The sequence below is a fragment of the Gopherus flavomarginatus genome, chromosome 4, assembly GCF_025201925.1.
Source record: "Gopherus flavomarginatus isolate rGopFla2 chromosome 4, rGopFla2.mat.asm, whole genome shotgun sequence".
Lineage (NCBI taxonomy): Eukaryota > Metazoa > Chordata > Testudines > Testudinidae > Gopherus > Gopherus flavomarginatus.
The window spans coordinates 91516774-91539416 of NC_066620.1; positions in this window are offsets into that span (position 1 = coordinate 91516774).

Consider the following 22643-nt stretch of genomic DNA (forward strand, 5'->3'; position numbering starts at 1 on the left):
TAATTACCAAAGCAGTGGTCTGATGCTGGTGCTCTTTCCACCATCTTAGGGAGCCCTCTCTAATAACTCCCTCCCTTGCACAAAGAATTCCTAACAATTTCAACATGTTTCTCATACTCTAGGTATATCTTACTTTTTGCCTCTTAGTTCCAGAGATAACTGAAGATAACATCATTCTGAATGTTTTATGCATGTGCGCATGACAATGAGTTGATGAAACGTCCTGGATTTACAGTCATGGCAAATGATGTTCTCTATCCACAGGACAGGTACAGCACAGGCAGTAGCACTGCAAGCTTCCTCACAGCCTATGCTACTGGTGTGCCTCAACCCAGACTTAGTAGTTCAGTCTCCATGCTCATTGAGTTTGTGATCTCTTCTGAGACAACCAACGAGGATATGGGGGATGGGAAGAGAGATGGCAGCTTGGGTGATGGTGACAACTTTCCACTGGGAAATAAAATGAGGTAATTGAATATAACATTTTAGTTGTGAGTACTACTGTATTCAATTCTGGTTACCCCTTCTCAAAAATTAGATGGTGGAGCCTGAGGCACAGAAAGTTTTAGACCCCTGATTAAGCAATGCACTTGCTTAACTTTTAGCACATGCGCATGCCCCTCCTTATTCAACAAAATACTTAACATGTGCGTGAGTTGACTTCAGTGATGCTTAAGTCTACTGTATGCTTAAATATTTGGTAAATCAGGGCATTGGAACAGAATCCAGATTCTCTACCACCCATACTTGGGCCTTAATAACAAGGCCAGCCTCCTTTCCAAGGTTGACTATGGCAATACCCAGCTGTTCAGGTATCATGGTTCAGCTGTGGAGTTTATTTTCTCTCTCTCTGTCCGTAAATGCTCCTGCATGGTTGCAGTCAACATGACATACTCTGCATCATCTATGATTGAAAACACTGTGTATTTGTGTGCCCTAAATCTTTACAGGAAAATTGAGCATGAGAGGCTGAAATGAACCTGCTGCTTCTGCTCTAGGAGCTAATGAGACCTGCTTTTGTTTCTATCACTATTAGGACTGGGCCTCTCAAAAGAAAAGGGACATTTTTAGATTTGGTCAGCAACGCTGCTGGTCTGTGGCCCGCTTCCCTCTCATAAGCTATATCATCATCTAATAAGACGCCTTCACACCTAATGAGAACATTTCACTAGAAGTCTCATTAACCCTCAAGCTGCCTCAGGTGCCCATTAGCGTTGTTCTCCTGTATTCATTTGCCTGTCAAAATAGAAAAGTGAGGAAAGTATCACAATGAATGGAATATGTTATTGTAGAAATGCTGTTCTGAGCTCTTTTGGAAAGATCCCGATGGTGGGGGTGGGGGATAACAGATGTCATATCTCATTGTATCTTTCAAAAACATAAGAGTTATTATCAGAGGGGTAGCCATGTTAGTCTGGATCTGTAAAAGCAGCAAAGAGTCCTGTGGCACCTTATAGACTAACAGACTTTTTGGAGCATGAGCTTTCGTGGGTGAATACCCACTTCATCAGATGCATGTAGTGGAAATTTCCAGGGGCAGGTATATATATGCAGGCAAGATAGAGATAATGAGGTAGTTCAATCAGGGAGGATGAGGCCCTGTTCTAGCAGTTGAGGTGTGAAAACCAAGGGAGGAGAAACTGGTTCTGTAATTGGCAATCCATTCACAGTCTTTGTTTAATCCTGAGCTGATGGTGTCAAATTTGCAGATGAACTAAAGCTCAGCAGTTTCTCTTTGAAGTCTGGTCCTGAAGTTTTTTTGCTGCAGGATGGCCACCTTAAGGTCTGCTATAGTGTGGCCAGAGAGGTTGAAGTGTTCTCCTACAGGTTTTTGTATATTGCCATTCCTAATATCTGATTTGTGTCCGTTTATCCACAAACCCGGAAATCCTGGACGCCCCTTCATCTCAGGCATTGGCACTCTCACTGAAGGACTGTCTGGATATGTGGACTCTCTACTCAAACCCTATGCCACCAGCACTCCCAGCTAGCTCCTTGACACCACTGATTTCACTGCTCTACAGCCAAAATGCTTCTGAAATAAATGTAGTCCAACTTTACTAATTCTGGATCACTGAGAACGAAAATGACACTTAAAATTGTTGATTGGCTCTAGTTTTCAAGATATGCTATTGGGTCAGTATATACGACCCTTGACTTGGGAATGGCAGAGGATAAGTGAGTTATAAAGGGAAAGGAGCTCAATTTAAACCAGAAATGACTAAAATACATCTTTGGCTGGATCTATGAATAAATCTATGACTGGGTCTGGACAGTACTTGCTTTTTAGGCAAAACAATGAATGATGCAATCTGAAGCTGGTATTGCATCATACATGATATGAATTGCATCATGTTATTCCTAGAAGTCATGGGTCATGCAATCATAACGAAGCTTACATCACTCTGCTGAACAAATTGCCCTATATCAGCTCTAGAAATCATACAGTGTCCCTGCTCTCTTATTTGTCAGTGTTTGATTTTGCAAAGGGACTCATTTCTGTTTAGCCAAAGTGAGCAAAGATGCCTCGTACTTGTGTGAACAGTGCAGATAACTTCTGCTATGTTTGTGGTGAAGTGACTTTTGCATCACAAAAGCACACTATAACCACTATGGTTAAGAAAGCCTATCCCCTTTATTTTGGCTGCAAAATTGGAGATCAGGACAAGAGGTGGGCCCCACACATATGCTGCAACACTTGTCCAACAAATCTTCACCAGTGATTGAACAGGAAAAGGAAATCTATGCCTTTTGCAGTGCCAATGATTTGGAGAGAGCCAACAGATCATACTAGCAATTGTTACTTCTGCATGGTGCCTCCAGTTGGGAAAGGTGTGTCAAAGAAGAAAAAGTGGACTGTGCATTATCCAAACATTCCATCAGCTATACCCCCAGTACCCCATGGAGAAGGACTGCTGGTTCCTGATGCACCAGAATCATTCTCACTTGAGTCAGACGAGGAAGAGGAAGAGGATGAAACTTCTGGTCCTGAACCATCCATGTCACAGGACCCACATTTTCTCCCATCCTCCTCCTCTGAGCCACACCTCATAACACAAGGTGAACTGACTGACCTTGTCAGGGATTTGGAACTACCCAAGAGTAAGGCAGAGCTGTTGGGCTCCAGACTACAGCAGTGGAATCTCCTGGCAGGCTATCAGGGCAAATGGAGCCCGTCAATGCTTGCAGACTATTGCTGGACAGTGACAAGAGATGCTCCATTTAATGAATACAAGAGACAAGCCAAGAAGCGCCGAGTAGACACTGAATAGGACTAAACTATGTCCATAATAGTTTTTTGCCTTTTGTTTCATAATAAATTTTATTTATAGAACCCTTTTGCTGATTTTTAAAGTGTTACATAAACAGGACAGGTGAAATATTATCATGTAAAGCAACCATAAACACATGAAAAGACCTAGGTCTTGTGTATATCTACACAATATACATAGACATAAAATGTAAAAACTTAAATATCTTAGAAACAGTAGCCAATCAGTTGTTTTAATTGTCATATTTTAATTCAGCACATCAAAATACATAATAAATATCACATTTTATCTCTGAAGCAGACGACTTCTCAAAAATTGTAGACCAGTGTTTCCTGAGGAAACTACAATGCATTGGTGACCTTCCAGAAAACACCATCCTAGCCACCATGGATGTAGAGGCTCTCTACACAAACATCCCACACACAGATGGAATACAAGCTGTCAGGAACAGTATCCCTGATGATGCTACAGCACAACTGGCTGCTGAGCTCTGTGCCTTTATCCTCACACACAACTATTTCAAATTTGATGACAATATATATCTCCAGACCAGTGGCACTGCTATGGGCACCCACATGGCCCCACAATATGCCAATATTTTTATGGCTGACCTGGAACAATGCTTCCTCAGCTCTCGTCTACTCACGCCCCTTCTCTACCTACGCTACATTGATGACATCTTCATCATCTGGACTCATGGGAAGGAGTCTCTGGAAAAATTCCACCACGATTTCAACAGCTTCCACCCCACCATCAACCTCAGCCTGGACCAATCTACATGGGAGGTCCACTTCCTAGACACCACGGTGCAAATAAGTGATGATCACATTACCACCACCCTATACCGAAAACCTACTGACCGCTATGCCTACCTTCATGCCTCCAGCTTCCATCCCGGGCACATCACACGATCCATTATCTACTGAGGTACAACCGCATCTGCTCTAACCCCTCAGACAGAGACCAACACCTACAAAATCTCCACCAAGCATTCTCAAAACTACAATACCCACATGAGGAAATAAGGCAACAGATCAACAGAGCCAGACGTGTACCCAGAAGTCTCCTACTGCAAGACAAACCCAAGAAAGAAACCAACAGGACTCCACTGGCCATCACATGCAGTCCCCAGCTAAAACCTCTCCAACACATCATCAGGGACCTACAACCCATCCTGGACAATGATCCCACACTTTCACAGGCCTTGGGTGGCAGGCCAGTCCTCGCCCACAGGCAACCTGCCAACCTGAAACATATTCTCACCGGTAACTGCACACCGCACCATAGTAACTCTAGCTCAGGAACCAATCCATGCAACAAACCTCGATGCCAACTGTGCCCACGTATCTACACCAGCGACACCATCACAGGACCTAACTAGATCAGCCACACCATCACTGGTTCATTCACCTGCACATCCACCAATGTAACATACACCATCATATGCCAGCAATGCCCCTCTGCTATGTACCTCGGCCAAACTGAACAGTACCTACGGAAAAGGATAAACGGACACAAATCAGATATTAGGAATGGCAATATACAAAAACCTGTAGGAGAGCACTTCAACCTCTCTGGCCACACTATAGCAGACCTTAAGGTGGCCATCCTGCAGCAAAAAAACTTCAGGACCAGACTTCAAAGAGAAACTGCTGAGCTTCAGATCATCTGCAAATTTGACACCATCAGCTCAGGATTAAACAAAGACTGTGAATGGCTTGCCAATTACAGAACCAGTTTCTCCTCCCTTGGTTTTCACACCTCAACTGCTAGAACAGGGCCTCATCCTCCCTGATTGAACTACCTCATTATCTCTATCTTGCCTGCATATATATACCTGCCCCTGGAAATTTCCACTACATGTATCTGACGAAGTGGGTGTTCACCCACGAAAGCTCATGCTCCAAAACGTCTGTTAGTCTATAAGGTGCCACAGGACTCTTTGCTGCTTTTATAAGAGTTATTGGTGTCCTGACTCAGGGTGTTTTTTTTTAAGGATTAGTTAAGTTAAAAAAATGTGGTACTTACACAAGCTGCCCTCAGAATAGACTAGCATGAAGCAGAGTAGTAAAAATAATGTTTCATAGAAAACCTACCACACAGGCACTGACTCGAAAAATAAAATGAGGGAAGAGACATCATGGGGTTGGTTTTTTTTTTGTTTGTTTCTTTATTTACCTGGAGGGAAGAAAAGAATGAGTGTACCAGATGACAATAGTAGGATCTCCAAAAAAATTTAGAAATTGGTTTGAGATCCAGATATTGCTCTGGCCCATATCAATATTTATAGTCTTATCTGCCATGGTGAGGCCTAACTAATGGCACCCTTGACTGATACTTTTTCTCTTTCCCTTAAAGTCTCTAGATGCTTCATTCGCAGAATATGAAGCTGTGTGAATTTTAAGCTGAACAAGTCAAACTTTATGAAACCCTGTGGACTGCTTTGTCCATGTGGCTGAGTTGCTTCCAGCCTAATTCTCCAAGTTTCCAGTTTCACTGGTGACCACTTAATAACACTCCTCCAGGGAACATTGGCCCTGACTCCAGTTCTACTGTTTATGATATGCTGGCTCACTAGGGACATGTAACTTAAATAACTTTCAGTATATGTTGTTTAATTTTGTTTCCAGGCATCCCACAATGATGCTCATTGGTTCACATGGAAGCCTGTGTAGGACCAGTTCTAGTTCAGACAAGTAGTGAGTTAAGGGCATTGTGAAATATTGAAAATGCTCAAGCCTCTGAGTTTTGGTGTGCTGCATGCAGTCTTTTCTGTTTCCATTGGCTATTATCAACTTCTTCCATTGTCTGCCATTTAGGTTTCTGCTGCCTTCTGCCAATGGCTTTCTGCATTAGCCAAATTTATGTTTAAAGTTTCCATCATGCTTGCCATACAAAAATGGGGGTGAGGGCAGGGCGGGGGGGACAACTCAGCTTGGCACTACTGAGAACTGCCTTGGGACAAGGATTAGAGCTCTGCAGAAAACATCTGCTTTGGGGCAAAGTGGAAATGCTAAGGCGTTCTCTCCCTTCTAACATACATATGTCAATCAATTCTGTTCCTCTCTTTGATTAAAATATCTGACCTTATTATCAGTGTGACCACCAAGCTATGTATCACAGCTTGCAGCTCACATGGGAGGCAGAACAGCCACAGTGGTTCTGTTCCCAGTTATGCCACTGACTTGCTGTGTGACCTTACACAAGTCACTTAATCTCTCTGTGTCTGAATTTGCCTGTCTGTAAAACGGTAATAGTAACACTTACCCACCTTTGTAAAGCACTTGGATATTTGAAAAGTGATTATAAGTACTAAGCATTAATATGGTAGTGCTTATAATATCACATTTTAGTTTTACAGTCATGTTTAATTATTGCAACAGTTTTTCTTGAGCCTCTTCTCTCTCTCAGGATTTTGACCTTCTTTATTAATTTATTTGTAGGCATTTCTATATTGCTCATCATTGTTAATTAAACAGCAACTATCTGGAGCCAGGAATCAATTTATTTGGCAGTACCTGCCTGAAGGAGAAAAAAATGAAGGGTAGAAGTTGTATTTTTAAACACTAAATGATTTAGTTTCAGAAGTTTTCATCAAATTAAATGGAGGATCAAATTAACTGCCAACGGGTGACTGAATTAAAGGGAAGGCAGTGTACTCACAACAATCAGTTTTCCCAAACAAATGCTTATGAAGTGAAGATGGGCAGTTATTCACAGCTGCTACAGCTGTGTCTCCCTGATTTTACCTCTTTCACTGCTGTCTTACTGTCACTTAGTTTTTTTTCCTTTGCATTTCTCCTGAAGACATTAAAATGTTGTGTGTGTTACACAGCCTGGTGCTTTGCTTTCATGCCAATAAGTCCCATACCACAATGCAGTCACCCTGTTTGTCGGATTCCCTGCCATGAGTCAGTAACCTAAAGAAAACAAGGAACCTGCACCACATTGGGAGTAAGATCTTAATGTACCCAGCTTATATGGCAAAAATATAACAACCCAGCCCAGTTCTTCATTACTTTTGAACGTACTGCCAGTGACTCTTCATCACATTCTGGATGTAAGTGATTTTAAAGTAATATAATTCTATTTGCTAAATGTCTTAGCACAGTTTTTTGTTTATATTCCAATTTTAGATATTTATTTAAGTACTGGATGGAACTTCACTTCCAGCTCTTTGCTAGGAGAAGGGAGAAAAACAAAATGAAGTGGTGGGAGAAATGTAAAGTTGCTTGAAGTGAAATACTGAAACTAAAGCAGCAAATGAAGCATAAAGCATTTGGCCACAAAATACATAAGTGTTCACTTTGTTGTTCCTTTTTCTGTTTTAGATGTAGGCCACTGCCACTGCTGACCAAATTGCACTCTTAGTAACACCAGTTCACCCCCATTTCCTTTATGTAATCATCTAGGGCCAGGTGCAGCTGAGTAATCAGCAGTTAGTAGGGCAAAGTCCAATCAAATAAGCTGTCTTACCAATAATCAACCAATCATTTAGACAGCTACGGTTCATGCTGTACTAATGAACTAATGTCACCAACTAACTAACAGCCTTGTAACAGTCTTTCACTATTTCATGCGATCTGCTAGGGTGGACACAACCTGAATATGAAACTTCCCATACTGTTCTAGTCAGCTATTTCCAAGCAGCAGGCATTAAAAGGCTACTGCATTCAACTTTCCCTGAGGCTTTGCTATACCTACAACTACTTTTGCAGAAGTAATCAACATACATCATGATGCCCACAGATACTCGAGAAGGTTTCTGACATGAGCCACTGTTTCCTTCAGAGCAACTCCACAGATTATTTGGACCTCACATACTTGTGTTCTGGAGATGCCATTGAGAAAATGGCTATTAGAATAAATAGAGAGCAAGGTTGAATCACCTAGGATTTGCAGCTGATGATGTATTGATTTAAGGAAAATATGGCTGAAATACTGTAAGAAATGACAACATGAAAGCAGGATGGAAGATGAATGTAAGCAAAACTAATGGGATGTGTAATGGATTAGGAAAGGAAATGGCTGGCAAGAGTGGTGATAGTTTTGGAAGTACAGGGTAACTTGGTTATGTTCTCCCTCTGTTTGTTGTGATTATTAATCATAGTTTTGGATGTGTTTGGACTATTTATGACGGATCATACTGTAGTTGATCATGATAAGTGTAAAATATATAAAAGACATTCTATTAAAAAGCTATGGTATCTGATCAATTTTTTCATCCCTCTGGGCTACCGCATGTCCTGATTCTGATATCCTAGTGGAATGAGTGAATATTTTTATCAGTTTACTTTTTTAATTGAAAACTTTTCCTTTACTGCAATATCCTAATTCGTTGCTTTATAGCCATATTATGAAAATAAGTAAAAACTAAAACTAGTCATGAAAATATGTGCTATAGAGGACCTGATAAGGGTTTGGTAATAGGGAGTAATACCTTTCACCAGTGGCTCTATCCCCTCTTACTGTGATGGATTTTCAGTAGTTTATATGATATGGATTTGACTGGCTAAGTCCTGTTCCAAGTGAATATACAGAACTGGTTCTCTCTCCCACCACAAAATATTTTTATTTTGGCCACAAATGATCAGTAAACTCAAAATCTTGCTGTAAGGTAGTCACTGTTTTGCCATCTAAATGACCTTGTTAGCTGTCTCTAGGCACCAAAAATGGCCTGAGGTTTAAACTCTAGCAAAGGATTTTTCTTGATTCTTAGGTTTTTGGCAATGCTTTTAAAATGCTGGCAATAGCTAGCCTATGATTTTTCAAATTGCCCACTCTCAGCGGACATCCTGATTTAAGAAGGCCAGCTGTTCATCATTACTTACGGCCCTCATTAAAGCCCAAAGCTGCTGGACACATTATTACACTAAACCCAAGTTATAGACAATAGTGTAGAGCAGAGTTAAAGTACTTGTACTTTGTGAAAAGTCTCAGTTTTAATCTTGATTTTCTTATTGCCCAAACAATATATTGTAGGTGGTTACAAGATGTGCTGAGTTTTATGTAAATTATAAAGTATTTCTTTACTATAATTTTTGATGGGATATTGTTGTTTTGTTTCACTTGCAAGCAAGCATTTCACACAGCTCTAGTCACAAAGATTGATCTTTCCACGTCCATAGCCGGAACTGCCAAATTCTACTGGGAGCCCTAGGGTGTACAGAAAAATTTTAAAATGTCAAGCTATCACTTTAAATTTGAGAGGGGTTTCCTGGTCTTGCTTGTAAACGAGGGGGTGCTATAGGGAAGAATGTGAATAGAATCAATTGGCAGAGAGCCAGTCTAGAATAATTTGGGGTAAATAGTAACCCTTTGTTTTAGAGAGCAACCTGCTTTGGGTTGCTCTGCTTTTGGGTTCCTGTGTGTTAATTGTTCTGACTTCTAAGAAAGAAAGTAGTGTTATGTTGCAAGCTTCCATCTTATGTTTTTGTCTAACTTCTCTGCATATGTGCCATGAACATAGAGCCTTAACTCCATCCTGCAGCCTTTACATTCCTGGAATTAAGGGCTACTAGACTGGGCCCTATGTCTGCAAATTCCATTTTGCTACATGCCTAAGATGAGCAGAAAAATGATGACACAGAAGGAAACAGCTGGTGGGATCAGGTTCAAGGAGTCATTACACTGGGACTGAAGGGAATTTGGGATGTAATCTCTAAAGTGTTTACCAACAAAAGGCCCACTCTTCCAGTCCTCACATAAGTGCCAGTGATTGTACTGGGAGTTTAATCTTTGTAATGACAGCAGGAGCATGCCCAAAAGTTCAAATAAGACTATTTGGATACAATCTCTCCTATTTCTCTAACACTGACTCAGAGAACAAGCATATTCTCCATTTCCAAAATGAGTTCTAAAATCTGGAAATTGTCTTATGAGACACGTTTTCCCCTAGGACATAGTCAGCAGTTAAGTTCCTATGGAAAGTTAATGTGGTTTTTTTAGGAGATATTAAATAGGCAGATAGTACATTTCATTTTTTATGCTTTAACTCTTTGCTTATGTAAAGTGCTATCTAGGCACAGGGTTATATTAGATTTTCAGAGCAGCATGTGGGACATTAAGTGCATAACTCCCATTAGTGTTAATGGGAGTTTTGTGTTTAGTTCTCTGTGCCCTGCATGGGAAATACCTCATCTGATTCTACTTTGTACCTTTTAAAAAAGCTCTGCATTTTGTTTATTTTTATCCATATGCTCATGTTCTGCATCTATTTGACCGGTGGCACATCAGCATTTCTCCATAGCTGAAGATATGCAGCTGGCAATCTGCCACATAATGGACAATCTAGTGTGTAAGCCTTTCTGACTTAAAAACAACAAGGAGTCCAGTGGCACCTTAAAGACTAACAGATTTATTTGGGCATAAGCTTTCATGAATAAAAAACCTCACTTCTTCAGATGCAAATTCAGTTGCATCTGAAGAAGTGAGGTTTTTTACCCACAAAAGCTTATGCCCAAATAAATCTGCTAGTCTTCAAGGTGCCACCAGACTCCTTGTTGTTTTTGTGGATACAGACTAACACAGCTACTCTCTGATACTTGATACTTTTCTGACTTGGGTCCTGGCTGCCTTAGCGACTGCCTGTCTCCTTATACTCTGGTCTGATAGTTGAGATCAGCTTGGGCACAGAACCTAACAGTAACTCTGCATCATCCCCGGTTCTTACGTACTTAACTGAACCTTCTACTAAAACTCTCCCTTCACGTTTGCATCACAGGTGCTTCTGGATTTTTGTTTTGAAAATGTTGTGACCCCATTAACAACAACTCTAAAATTCACCATTTTCCCAAGCATACGTCCCCTGCTTCTCTGGAGAACTGCTTCTGACAAAAAAAAGAATCATACAGTAGCAACAATGCGAACCACTATTAAGGGCTTTTTCCCAATGTCGACCCCCGGTATCGGCAACCTTTAGCACACAGTCCGTCAGGGAAATCCGCTGGTGGGCCGGGATGATCTGTTTACCTGCAGCGTCCGCAGGTTCAGCTGATTGCAGCTCCCACTGGCTGCGGTTCACTGTTCCAGGCCAATGGGGGCTGTGGGAAGTGGCGGCCACACATCCCTCAGATTACACTGCTTCCCATGACCCTCATTGTCTTGGAATGGCAAACCGCAGCCAGTGGGAACTGTGATCGTTTAAACCTCTGGATGCTGCAGGTAAACAAACCATCCTGGCCCACCAGCGGATTTCCCTGATGAGCCGCCTGCCAAAGGTTGCCGATCCCTGGTCTATCCCCTTCATACCTTAACCTGGTATTAGTAAAAACCCTATATTTAAACCTATAGGGACTGGTGGGCTTGGCAGTGGGGTAGGAAGAGGTGCTGATGGGATGGTAGTAATGTTGTAATCCTACTTTCCATTCACAGGTAAGTACTGGAAATGGAGGAGCCAAAGGCCTGACCAGAGAAATCAGATACAGTCCATAAAATCATTTTGATTAGCATCAGCAGCATTAAAACCACAGTCCTATGAGCTATTCATTCCATCTATTCAGCTCCTTCTCCAAGACCCACTCTCTAGCCCTCTGCAAATTTTCTACATTTAGTTTTTGATGATGCTTTATTCTTTCTGCTCACCTTGGAGCCCAGCTGGGAAGGGACCTTCACTCTGCAGTCACCCCACACTATCAAGAGGAGGAAGGAATGAGGTCACCTCTGATGTCACAGTGCTACCTCAAAAGTGGTGAGCTGTCTACAGGGCCACAACAAAGGGGGAAGGAGGGAGAGGAGTGGTGAAGAAAAGAGGAGGGAGAGTTCTCCATCACACTTTTCCAAACTGTGGATTTTTCAGGGTTATTAACTTGTGTATGGTACCCGGAATAGTCTAGCAGTTAAAACAGGACCTGGAAGCTGAACTCCTAAATTCAGATCCCAGTTCTGCAGCTGGTTTGCTATTGAACTATGGCAAAATCACCGAACTTCTCTATGCCTCAGTATCACTGTCCTTAACCCCTTAGCTGCATGGATTATGAACAGATTGTGCCTGTGGTGTTCAGTGATCCCGCAGTGCTCAAGGTGTTTGCAAGAGCTCTTCATTATTTGGTGTCTGATTCCACCTGGCTGTGCATAACAACAAAAGGTTCACAATCATCAGGCCCGACTGTGCCTGGGAAACACCGTCCATAAAGGCACAGACTCCAATACCACAGTGCTTCCTTTGAGGATTTTTCAGGGGCAGTGAGTGGCTGCTTTCTCCACTGGGTATGAGTTCTGGTGCTTAATGCAGACCCTACTCTCCCAATCCTGGATAGTCTTCTTGGAATGCGAAAGCTGCATGCATCCTGCACATGGCTGTTGCTTCTGGCTGTACTGAGTTGGCACTGAGAAGTGCTCCCCATGTCTTTCTCTAGGATTTGGTAAAATAGCTAAAGAAACACTGGGGTTTCCTTAGCAACCACACAGACTTCTGTAGTCAATCTCAGGTCCCGCTCAGTGCAGGTGGTGGGAGCCGGACTGTTCCTGTTGCCACTGCTTGGAAGTGGACATACTCTGCTTTTACACTGCAAAGCAGAATTTGGCCACAAGGCACATGCTCAACTGGTGGAGTCCCTCAACCAGGAGGTGGTCTCATTCTGACTCAGCATCCTGTTATCATAGCAATGAAATTTGAATAAGGATCCTTGTGATTTGTGGGTAGCATTTGTAGCAGGCAAATTGCCTTTTTCCCCAGCCCATAGCAATTACATACGCCTTGGGTCTGCTGAAAGTCTTCCTTAGCATACCTTACAATTACAGTACAAAGTAATAAAGACATCCACAGATTTCTACTACGTGTAGCTGTAGTAAAATCGTGATCAGACTACATTGATAGAGGACTTAAAAATTCATTCCTCAAAAGCATTAACTGGTTACAAAACACGTTATACAAAACCTTCCCTCTTACTCTGTACAGAAAAAGTTAGCGTTGTATTATTTGCACAGAATTTACCTCAGGAGAGCTGTAATGTATGGTCTATTGAAAAGTCTTTTAAAATTGTGATCTAAATTCTGAGGAGTTTTCTTGGCTCTCCCTGTAGAGTAGGGGGCTCTGTAGGGAAAACTGCAATCAGTCAGTTTGCAGCCAGCCTAAAGTCAGATGAGGTGAGTTATGCCTCTCTTAGGCTGCTTTGTTTCTCTCTCTCTCTCTCTCTTTGGGGTTCTAGTGTGTTATTGTTCTGAATTCTAAGAAACAGAATAGTGTTACATTGCAATCTCCCAGCAAGAGTATTTTCTGTCTTTATCTAACTTCTATTTGTACGACGTGAAAAATAACACGATGTACAGCAAGAGAGAAGAAGAGGAAGCATTCAACCATTTCCTAGTGAAATGTCATGACTGCAGCAGGGTCCAGCTCATATCAGAATATTCGATAAGAAATGTCATTGGTATGTGCACCATCATTTCACAGTCACCTGAGATTTTTTTTTAAAAAGCATAGATTATAAATTGGTTGACATGGGTAGTGGTTCTGCCCACCCTCCCCAAGTGTAGTCTGCAGTGTCCTGCTAACACAGCACTTCACAAATTATTCAGTGCAGCATGCAAGGCTGGATGGACTATAAATTTTAAGGGCCCTTGGTGGGATATGTTTGCTTTAGACTCTAATTGTGGCAAATTTTTTACTGATGATACAATAAGTTTAGAAATACAGACAGTAATGTGCACTTGGTGTCATGGATGGTGACACACTGTGTAGCTATCAGATGAAAGAGCTAGTTGGGCATTTAAATGGGAAAATATCAGATACTCTAGGCAGAATATGATCCAAACAAGGACTGAAATTTCCCTACTAAAGAATGGTTATGAGGTAGGATTGTGGTAATAGCCATCCTCAGGGTGTCTGCTTGTTGTGTTTGTTTTTCAGAAACAGAAGTATTGTTCAGGGTGGTTCAAAGGATATAATGGAATGAAATTTGGGAAAGGAAAATGTAAGCTGAATATCAGGAACCATTTGCTGAAGGTAAAAATCTCTTAGACTTAGGTGTTAACATCCTCATTCTGTTGTGTAGTGGCTGGTAGCTGGGTTGTCTTCATTAAAATGCACTAGTTTTTCTGACGGGGAAAACTTGAATTTCCAACACTGATTGAAAAGTATCCTGCCAGTTTAAAAACAATCAAACAAAACAGATACACACACCCCTCTTTTCCTGCCATCATAAAAACTCTGATGGAATTAAGTGAACCATACTCAAAGTGTATAGTGGAAGCATCTGGTCTGCAGTTTCAGACGAATGCTTTCCATTTCATTGTCTGCTTGCTGGCGTGTGATGAATTTCATGGACTGGCTCCGGTTCCTCACAGTACCTTGCAGGCAAAGGATGTGAGCTTCAGCAAAGCATCCAGTGTCCTTCACAACAGATTGGCTTGCCTTGAGAAACACATGTGGTGTTTGAACAGTGATGACACATAGAAAGCACATTCTCATGGCTTTGCGTGTCAGATGAAATGCCCCTATCCCAATTCAAAAGAACTTTCCAACTAAATCGACTGCACAGAGTGACCCAGCCACGAATAGGAGATATTCTTAGGCTACATGCAACTCTTGGACAATTGGAAAAAGCTTTCTGGAAATTTTGGCACATAGTTCAGAGGCATGAATGATAACCTATCCAATCTGTATTATTTATCCCTCACAGTATCTGAACGTCAACAAAGTTAAATAGAGCAAACAAATTTTCTGAAAGACTCTATACTGTTTGCAGAGGTGGTTAGAGATGGGCCTGATCCAAAAGCCCAGATCTCAGCAGTCCTGAAATATGAATCTCAATCTATAGGAACGTGTCAACTCTGTTAAAATGTTCCTATGGAATGTTTAGATTCTGTTGAATCAGCATTTTGTAGTGGAAAATGGTTCTGTTGGGAAATTTTTGACTAGCTCTAGTTCTTGTTCCATGGCACCAGGCAGATCTGATGTGACAGAGCTGGGTATCATCAACATATTTAGTAAACTGCAGACAGCTGCCCTCACTAATTCCCCTAATTAATGGCTTCATGCGCACACTGAAGAAGAGGGAGTTGGATACCAAGAGTGCCCAAAATTAACCACTAGCTTTCTCTCTTGTGGCCTCTTACTTACACTTCCCCCAAATTAAGGGACGGAGAGACCCTAATTAGAGAGCACTCACTCAGGAGGGCTGGCTCTAGAACAGAAAGAAGGAGATGGTGGCTCAGCAGTAGGCAGCTGAGTGCCTCAGCAACAGGGCTGCTGTGAGTATATGAATTTGCCACCACCTGCCCTGTGCCCTATTGCCAACAGCATAGTATGTTAGGGCTGGCCTTGACACTACATTGATATTAATATACATCCCAACCCTACTGGCTTAATGCACCCAAATTCCAAACAAAGATGATAATAAATCCATCTTTTCCTGGTGGTAATGGGATGCATCTACATCATCTGTGTGGTCCCTGCCCCCCCCCCCAATGTACGAATTAAATACATTCTTTTATTTGTATAAGCAAGGACTCACCTAAACCTTTGCCCAAACCTTGAACCTAATCCATCTTGAAGGATTTCTGAGATTACCTTTCCCTCCTTCACTTTCTTAGCTTTTGTGTACTGCTGTCCTCCTGGCCCAGGCCGGCAGCCAAGCTGCTGTAAGCTTTCCAACAGTACTTCCTGCTGAAAGAAGTCACAGGCAAGTCCATTCCCTTGATATTGCCAACCAAAATTTGCAAAGCGTACAACTGTTGGGTGCTCATCCTGAGAGAATAGGCCTACTGAACCACTGAGATTCACCCATCAATATGCTATTCCTAAGGTGTCTCATCTTCAAAAAAGCACAGTTTGTTTTGCTTTATTCTCTCTCTTGGGCTGGAGATCCTGTAAGGTTATTGACTTTTTTATATTTTAATCATGGTGATGACTTGTGAGTGATCAATAAAATGAAATGTCCATGCTTGGTGCACAGTGAGACAACAGAGAGTATTGGACTGTTTTAGACAAAATATATAATGCGGACTTTCCTTAGACATGACCGGAAAAGTTCACTGAGATCAAACCATCTTAAAGTGTGATTTTACTTTTAAAAGGAATATGTGAAAATGGAAACCCTACTCCATGTATCTTTCCCCAGAGTCAGATTGGCTTACATGAAGTTCCAGATACACTGATTCTGGAATGCTCTTATTGCAAGCCATCCTTTACAGTGGGATAAAAAGCAAGAGTATGAAAATATTCAGATGAACTATGAGTATAATAAAAAAGCTTAGAAGTTTTTCCTTGGAGAAAAGCCATTTTTAATCTGTAGATAATAAGAATGTTAGAAACAAGCTTTAAAAACTGAAGCAGTTCAGTATTTTTATTTTGCCATCCATAAAATGACTTGAGCAATTTCTTTCTAATGTTGTAAAAATATTCTCCACCGTGCTGATAGCACAAATTTTTCATTGTTGCAGAGATAGAAGTGGGCTAAATATGAGACTTAGAGTGGGACCTTTTACTGCTATCTTAAAAAATGGGGGTGCTACCAAGTAGTTCTATAATAAAGCTAAAAACATGTTTTCTTGCTTAAAATCACTTGAATTCTATTCCATGGCTTAACAACTGATTCTTCAGATATATCTTCAGTACATAAATACTTGAGCACACAAACCCCTTTCCATTAAACTCTTGACATCAGCATTTAAAATGTTATTGGCCAATATTTTGGTTTGCTTTTAAGTCTTTTCAACTGTGTGCAGAAAGTTTGTAGAACACAGTAGCATGCAGGCCAATGTTTGCACACAAAGTTTTGTGTGCATCTATGGATTACAATAAGGGTTTGACTCACAGAAATGATGTGTATCTCCTTACTCCCATCACATTACAAAAGTCAGTTTCCACTGAACTCTTATAGTTACATGGACCATTAGGAACTGGTAGCTTTCTCATGCTTTCCATCCTCAACAGGACACTGAAAAGGATTGGCTTCAGTGCTGCTCTAATCCTATTTTAAAAGTGAAGGCAACATGGGTGCATGCTGTGTCCACATGTAAGTGTTGTGTATTTTGTTGTTTAAGCTTGAGCCTCTTGTAAGAATTTACACTGAAGAAAGAAGTTGGTTTGTGGTTTATAGAATCTAATCTCTCCACATACACAAGTCATTAGTAAATACAAACAAGCCCAGTCTGCACCTGCCCAGCTGGGCTTCATCTTCAATTATACTTTATCAGTCCCCCATCTCCCCTAGATGCAGCTTATAAGGTTAGTTGGCTCCTTTTAACCTTCTCAAGCCTTGTGTGGGATGGACACCTGATCACAGGGAGCCATGGTCAGCTTTAATACTTGCAAGCATTTGGAGGACAGCAAGGAACTGACAAAGTCTAATTGCAGATGAAGTCTCACTGGGGAGGTGCAGGCTGGGCTTGTATAAAGCCAGGAAGTTGAGAGGTGAAGTGGGCTGCAGGGAGGAGTTCCATATTCGCTCCCTAGAGGGAAAGGAGTTGACTAGGGACAAGGAGGAGTTCAAGGAGGAGAGTAAGCCCTGGGATCCTGCCCCGGACTACAGAGTCTGGTGAGAAGCTGAGAGGGATAAGTTGCTTCTGAGAGCAGAAGAAGCTCAGGGTAGCAAACCTAGAGGTGGACCAGGAGACAGAGAAGTGAGGTAGGAAGGAACCCAGGAAAACAGCAACAGGGTCTGAGTTTGAGTAGACCTTCGTTGCTAGATATAGGGTCCCTGGGGTGGAACACAGAGTAAGGGTTGTGCCTTGGTTCCTCTACCAGCCACTGGGAAAGTAGCACCAGACCTGGATGTGGACTGGAAGACTGCCTGATGTGGCATACAGACAAGATGTCCAGCGGGACTTTGTCACCTCAGAAGGGGAGGACTAAATGGTGACCTGGCCAGAGGGCTGAGTCATGAAGAAAGAGCACCTTGAGTCCTAGAGAGAGGCCATGGTACAAACAAGCAAGAGAAAGGGTCACCAGACTGGGTGAGAGCAAAACTCCAGACTCAGCCACAAGGACGTACCCCAGCAATGATTGTACCCTGTTACACTCCCATTTTGCAAACACTTAAAATGCTTGAGTAACTTTATTCATAACCAGTAATATTTAGTTCAATGGAGCCACTTGTGTAAGAGACTGTAGGGGTGCAACATATATTGCAAGTCTTAAATACATGCCATTTGAGTTGCACTTTTTAGAGGTTATACTCCTTTAAAAATCTGTTCACTAAACTATGATGCTGAAATTTTCCTCTATCAACAAATTTTCAGACAAAATGGATTTTTTATTTCCTGGAGTGAGGGGAATGAAGGCCAACTGTTGGGTTTAGAATAGGACTCTGGGTGTGATTTTGACTAGAGTCATTACTAAGATGTCTCATAATAATATATAAATGTTTATTACGTGTGTTTTTATCTCACATGAAATTTATTTTTCTGTTAAAATAAACAGTAATTTATTAAGTTATCCCTCCCCATAAACTACGTGAATTTTACCAAGACCACAATAAAACCATAGGCAACCACCAGAGATAATTTTTTTTCTTAAGCCTGCTAAATTGTAACAAGGGATAGAATCAGGTTTGCACTTCCTCACAAAGCAACTATAGGTAGATTTGATCCCCAAAAGGTGATAAAGCCAGCCTGCAATATACCCCTGAGTGGGAATTGCTGCATCTGTTGGTCTAGCAAAACTTGTGCGATATTATGACTACATCAGATACCATTAAAATGGTTAAAACTCTAGTAAAGAACAGAATTATCAGACACAGAGACAAATATGATATGTTGGGAAGAGTCAGCATGGTTTTTGCAAAGGGAAATCCTGCCTTACCCATCTATGAGAATTCTTTGAGGGTTTCGACAAGCATGTGGATGAGAACAATACAGTGCCGATAGTGTACTTGGACTTTCAAAAGCCTTTGACAAGGTTGCACCCCAAAAGCCCTTAAGCAAAGTAACCAGTCACACAATAAGACGGTAGGTCCTCTCATGGATCAGTAACTGGTTAAAATATAGGAAATAAAGTGTAGGAATAAATGGTCAGTTTTCACAGTGAGGAAGGATAAATAGCAGGGTCCCTCAAGGATCTGTACTAGGATGTGTGCTGCTCAATATATTCATAAATGATCTGGAAAAGGGCGCAAACAGTGACGTGGCAAAATTTGTAGATGATACAAAATAACTCAAGATAGTTAAGTACAAGTTAAATTAAGATAGTTAAGACCAAAGCTGACTGTGAAGTATTACAAAGGGATCTCACAAAACTGAATGACTGGGCAGCAAAATCGCAGATGAAATTCAAAGTTGATAAGTGCAAAGTAATACACATTGGAAAAAAATAATCCCAACTATACATATAAAATGTGGGGTCTGAATTAGCTGTTACCACTCAAGAAGGAGATCTTGGAGTCACTGTGGATAGTTCTCTAAAATTTCTGCTGAATGTTCAGTGACAGTCAAAAAAGCTAACACAATGTTACGAACTATTAGAAAAGGGACAGATAATAAGATAGAGAATATCCTAATGTCACTATATAAATCCATGGTATGTCCCCACCTTGAATACTGCAGTTCTGGTTGCTCTATCTTCAAAAAAAATTAGAATTTGATATGATAGAGGTCTATAAAATCATAAATGATGAGGCCAGAGTGATAAGGGAAGTGTTATTTACCCCTTCCATAAGACAAGAACCAGTGATCATCCAATGAAATTAATAGGCAGCAGGTTTAAAACTAACATAAGGAAGTACTTCTTCATAAAATGTACAGGCAACTTGTGGAACTCGTTACCAGGGGATGTTGTGAAGGCCAAAACTGTTTCTGGGTTCAAATAGGAATTAGATATGTTCATGGTCCATCGATGGCTATTAACCCTGACCATCTTGGCTGTAACCCCATGCTCTGGATGCAGGTTGTTCCTTAGACTGTGAACTTGGGCTTGGTCCCTTGGGAAGCGATGTAGGTGATGAGGTTGTTTTCATTGCTGGTGAGCCGCTCTCCATTGGTGCACTAGGTGGTATTTCAGGCTCTGGCTGAGCCTCTTGGGTGTGGTTGTTTGCTGCTTCTGCCAGTTCAGGCTCACTGGTGCCCTCTGGTGTTGGGGTTGAAGATGGGTTTGCAAGCGCTGGCGTCAGTGCTGCCAACAGTTCTGGTGCTGTTTGCTTTTCCAGTTCCTGGTCTGGGACTGGAGGCCCTGTGGCTGTTTCAGTCGTTGGTAGGGGATCAGGGTCCATTACCTCTGTCTGGGTCTCTGGTAACACAGATGGGGCCTCTGTGGACAGCTCAGGAACAGGAATGTGTCGGGAAGCTTGCCTGGTTTGGCTGTGTGTAACTATTCCCACTCTTTTGGCCTGCTTCACCTGGTTGGCCAAGTCTTCCCCCAGCAGCATGGGGATGGGATAATTGTCATAGACTGCAAAAGTCCACATTCCTGACCAGCTTTTGTACTGGACAGGTAGTTTAGCTGTAGGTAAGTCTACAGCTTTTGACATGAAGGGGTAAATTGTCACTTGGGCCTTTGGGTTGATGAATTTGGGGTCTACGAAGGATTGGTGGATAGCTGACACTTCTGCCCCCGTGTCTTTCCACGCAGTAACCTTCTTTCCGCCCACTCTCAAACTTTCCCTTTGCTCCAAGGGTATTTGAGAGGCATCTGGGCCTGGGGATCTTTGGTGTGATGGTGCTGTAATGAACTGCACTCGGTTGGGGTTCTTGGGGCAGTTGGCCTTTATATGACCCAGTTCATTACATTTAAAGCATCGTCCAGCTGACTGGTCACTGGGCCGAGGTGGGTTACTGGAGACGGTGAGGTGGGAGAATAGGGCTTTCCTTGGGTTGTAGGTGTAGGTTCCTTGGGTTCTGTGGCTTTCCTTGGGTTGTAGGTGGGGTCTCGGGCTGCCCTCGGTTGTAGGGTTTATTGTCAGTGTGCCCCCTGGGGTATTCATTCCCCTTGACAGTAGCTTTTTTCTTTTCTGCCACTTCCATCCATTTGGCTCCAATCTCCCCCGCCTCGGTTACCGTTTTGGGTTTCCCATCTAGGATGTACCTCTCTATTTCCTCAGGAATACCATCTAAGAACTGCTCCATTTGTATCAGGAGGTGCAGCTCGTCCATATTGTTTACCTTTGTTCCTGATATCCAGGCCTCATAATTCTTTGAAATGTGGTAGGCGTGTCGGGGGAATGATACATCTGGTTTCCATTTTAGGGCTCTGAACCGCCGACGGGCATGCTCAGGTGTTATTCCCATTCTATCTGGCCTTGGTTTGAAAAAGTTTATAATTGTTCATGTTCTCCTTAGGCATTTCAGCCGCCACCTCTGCTAAAGGTCCACTGAGCAGTGGCCTCAGCTCTATCATGTACTGGTTTTCAGAGATGCTGTATTCATGGCAGGTCCTTTCAAAATTTTCTAAGAAGGCTTCAGTGTCATCACCTGCCTTGTAGGTCGGAAATTTCTTGGGATGTGGAGCAACAACTGGCAAAGGTTTGGTAGGATTGGTTGTGTTCTTTGGCTTAGCCTGTTCTAATTCCAGGGCCTGCCGGTGGGCCTCCCTCTGGAGTTCCATCTGTCTTCGGTGGTCTGCATCTTTTGCTTCTTGTTCTCTTCAGTGGGCTTCCTCTTTGGCTGCTTGTTCTCTTTTGTAGGTCTCCTCTTCCTTGGCTATTTCTGCATTAATGAGTTCCATCCGTCTCTTATGTTCGTTGTCTTTCTCTATGGCTTGTAGCCTTGCCCGGTCCTGCTTCAGGGCTTCCTTGGTACTCATGGCTTCTGATTTCTTGTGTTGGGGCGCCCTCTGGTGTTTATTGCCTGAAATGCTGTTCCTCTGCTGCCTTCTTAGGGTTGCTTAGCAACAGAGTCTTTTTTAACTTTTTCTAAGTAGCCTTCCCCGCTAAAGTTAGAAACAAAAAAAACCCCTTTCATTTGCATATGTGTTTTGCTGGAATTCCTGTTTACTCACAGTTGGAGTCCCTTTTGTTTAACAAAAGACCCTTGTTAAACTTAATGGCCTTGCCTTCAGGCAATCTCTCTGCACAACCAGAAAGGAGCAAGGAAAAAAAAAATTTCTGGCTGTAGTTTTAAAAACCTTTTCCCCTGCTTACAAACAGCTAGCAGAGGGAAAGAAGAAAAATAATAATCCTACTGGCTTTTGCTTTTAACTCACTGGCTTTTGGATTCTTATCCCAACAATGCTCACCATGTCATGGTATCTTTCCCCAGTCTGAACCTTAGAGTCCAAAAGTTGGGGTACCAGCATGAATTCCTCTAAGCTTAATTACCAGCTTAGATCTGATAGCTGCCGCCAATCAGGACTTGGAGTGCCTGATACACTCTGGTCCCCCCAAAACCTTCCCTGGGGACCCCAAGGCCCAGACCCTCTGGATCTTAACACAAGGAAAGTAAACTCTTTCCCTCACCAGTGCCTCTCTTAGGCTTTCCCTCACTGGGTTACCCTGGAAG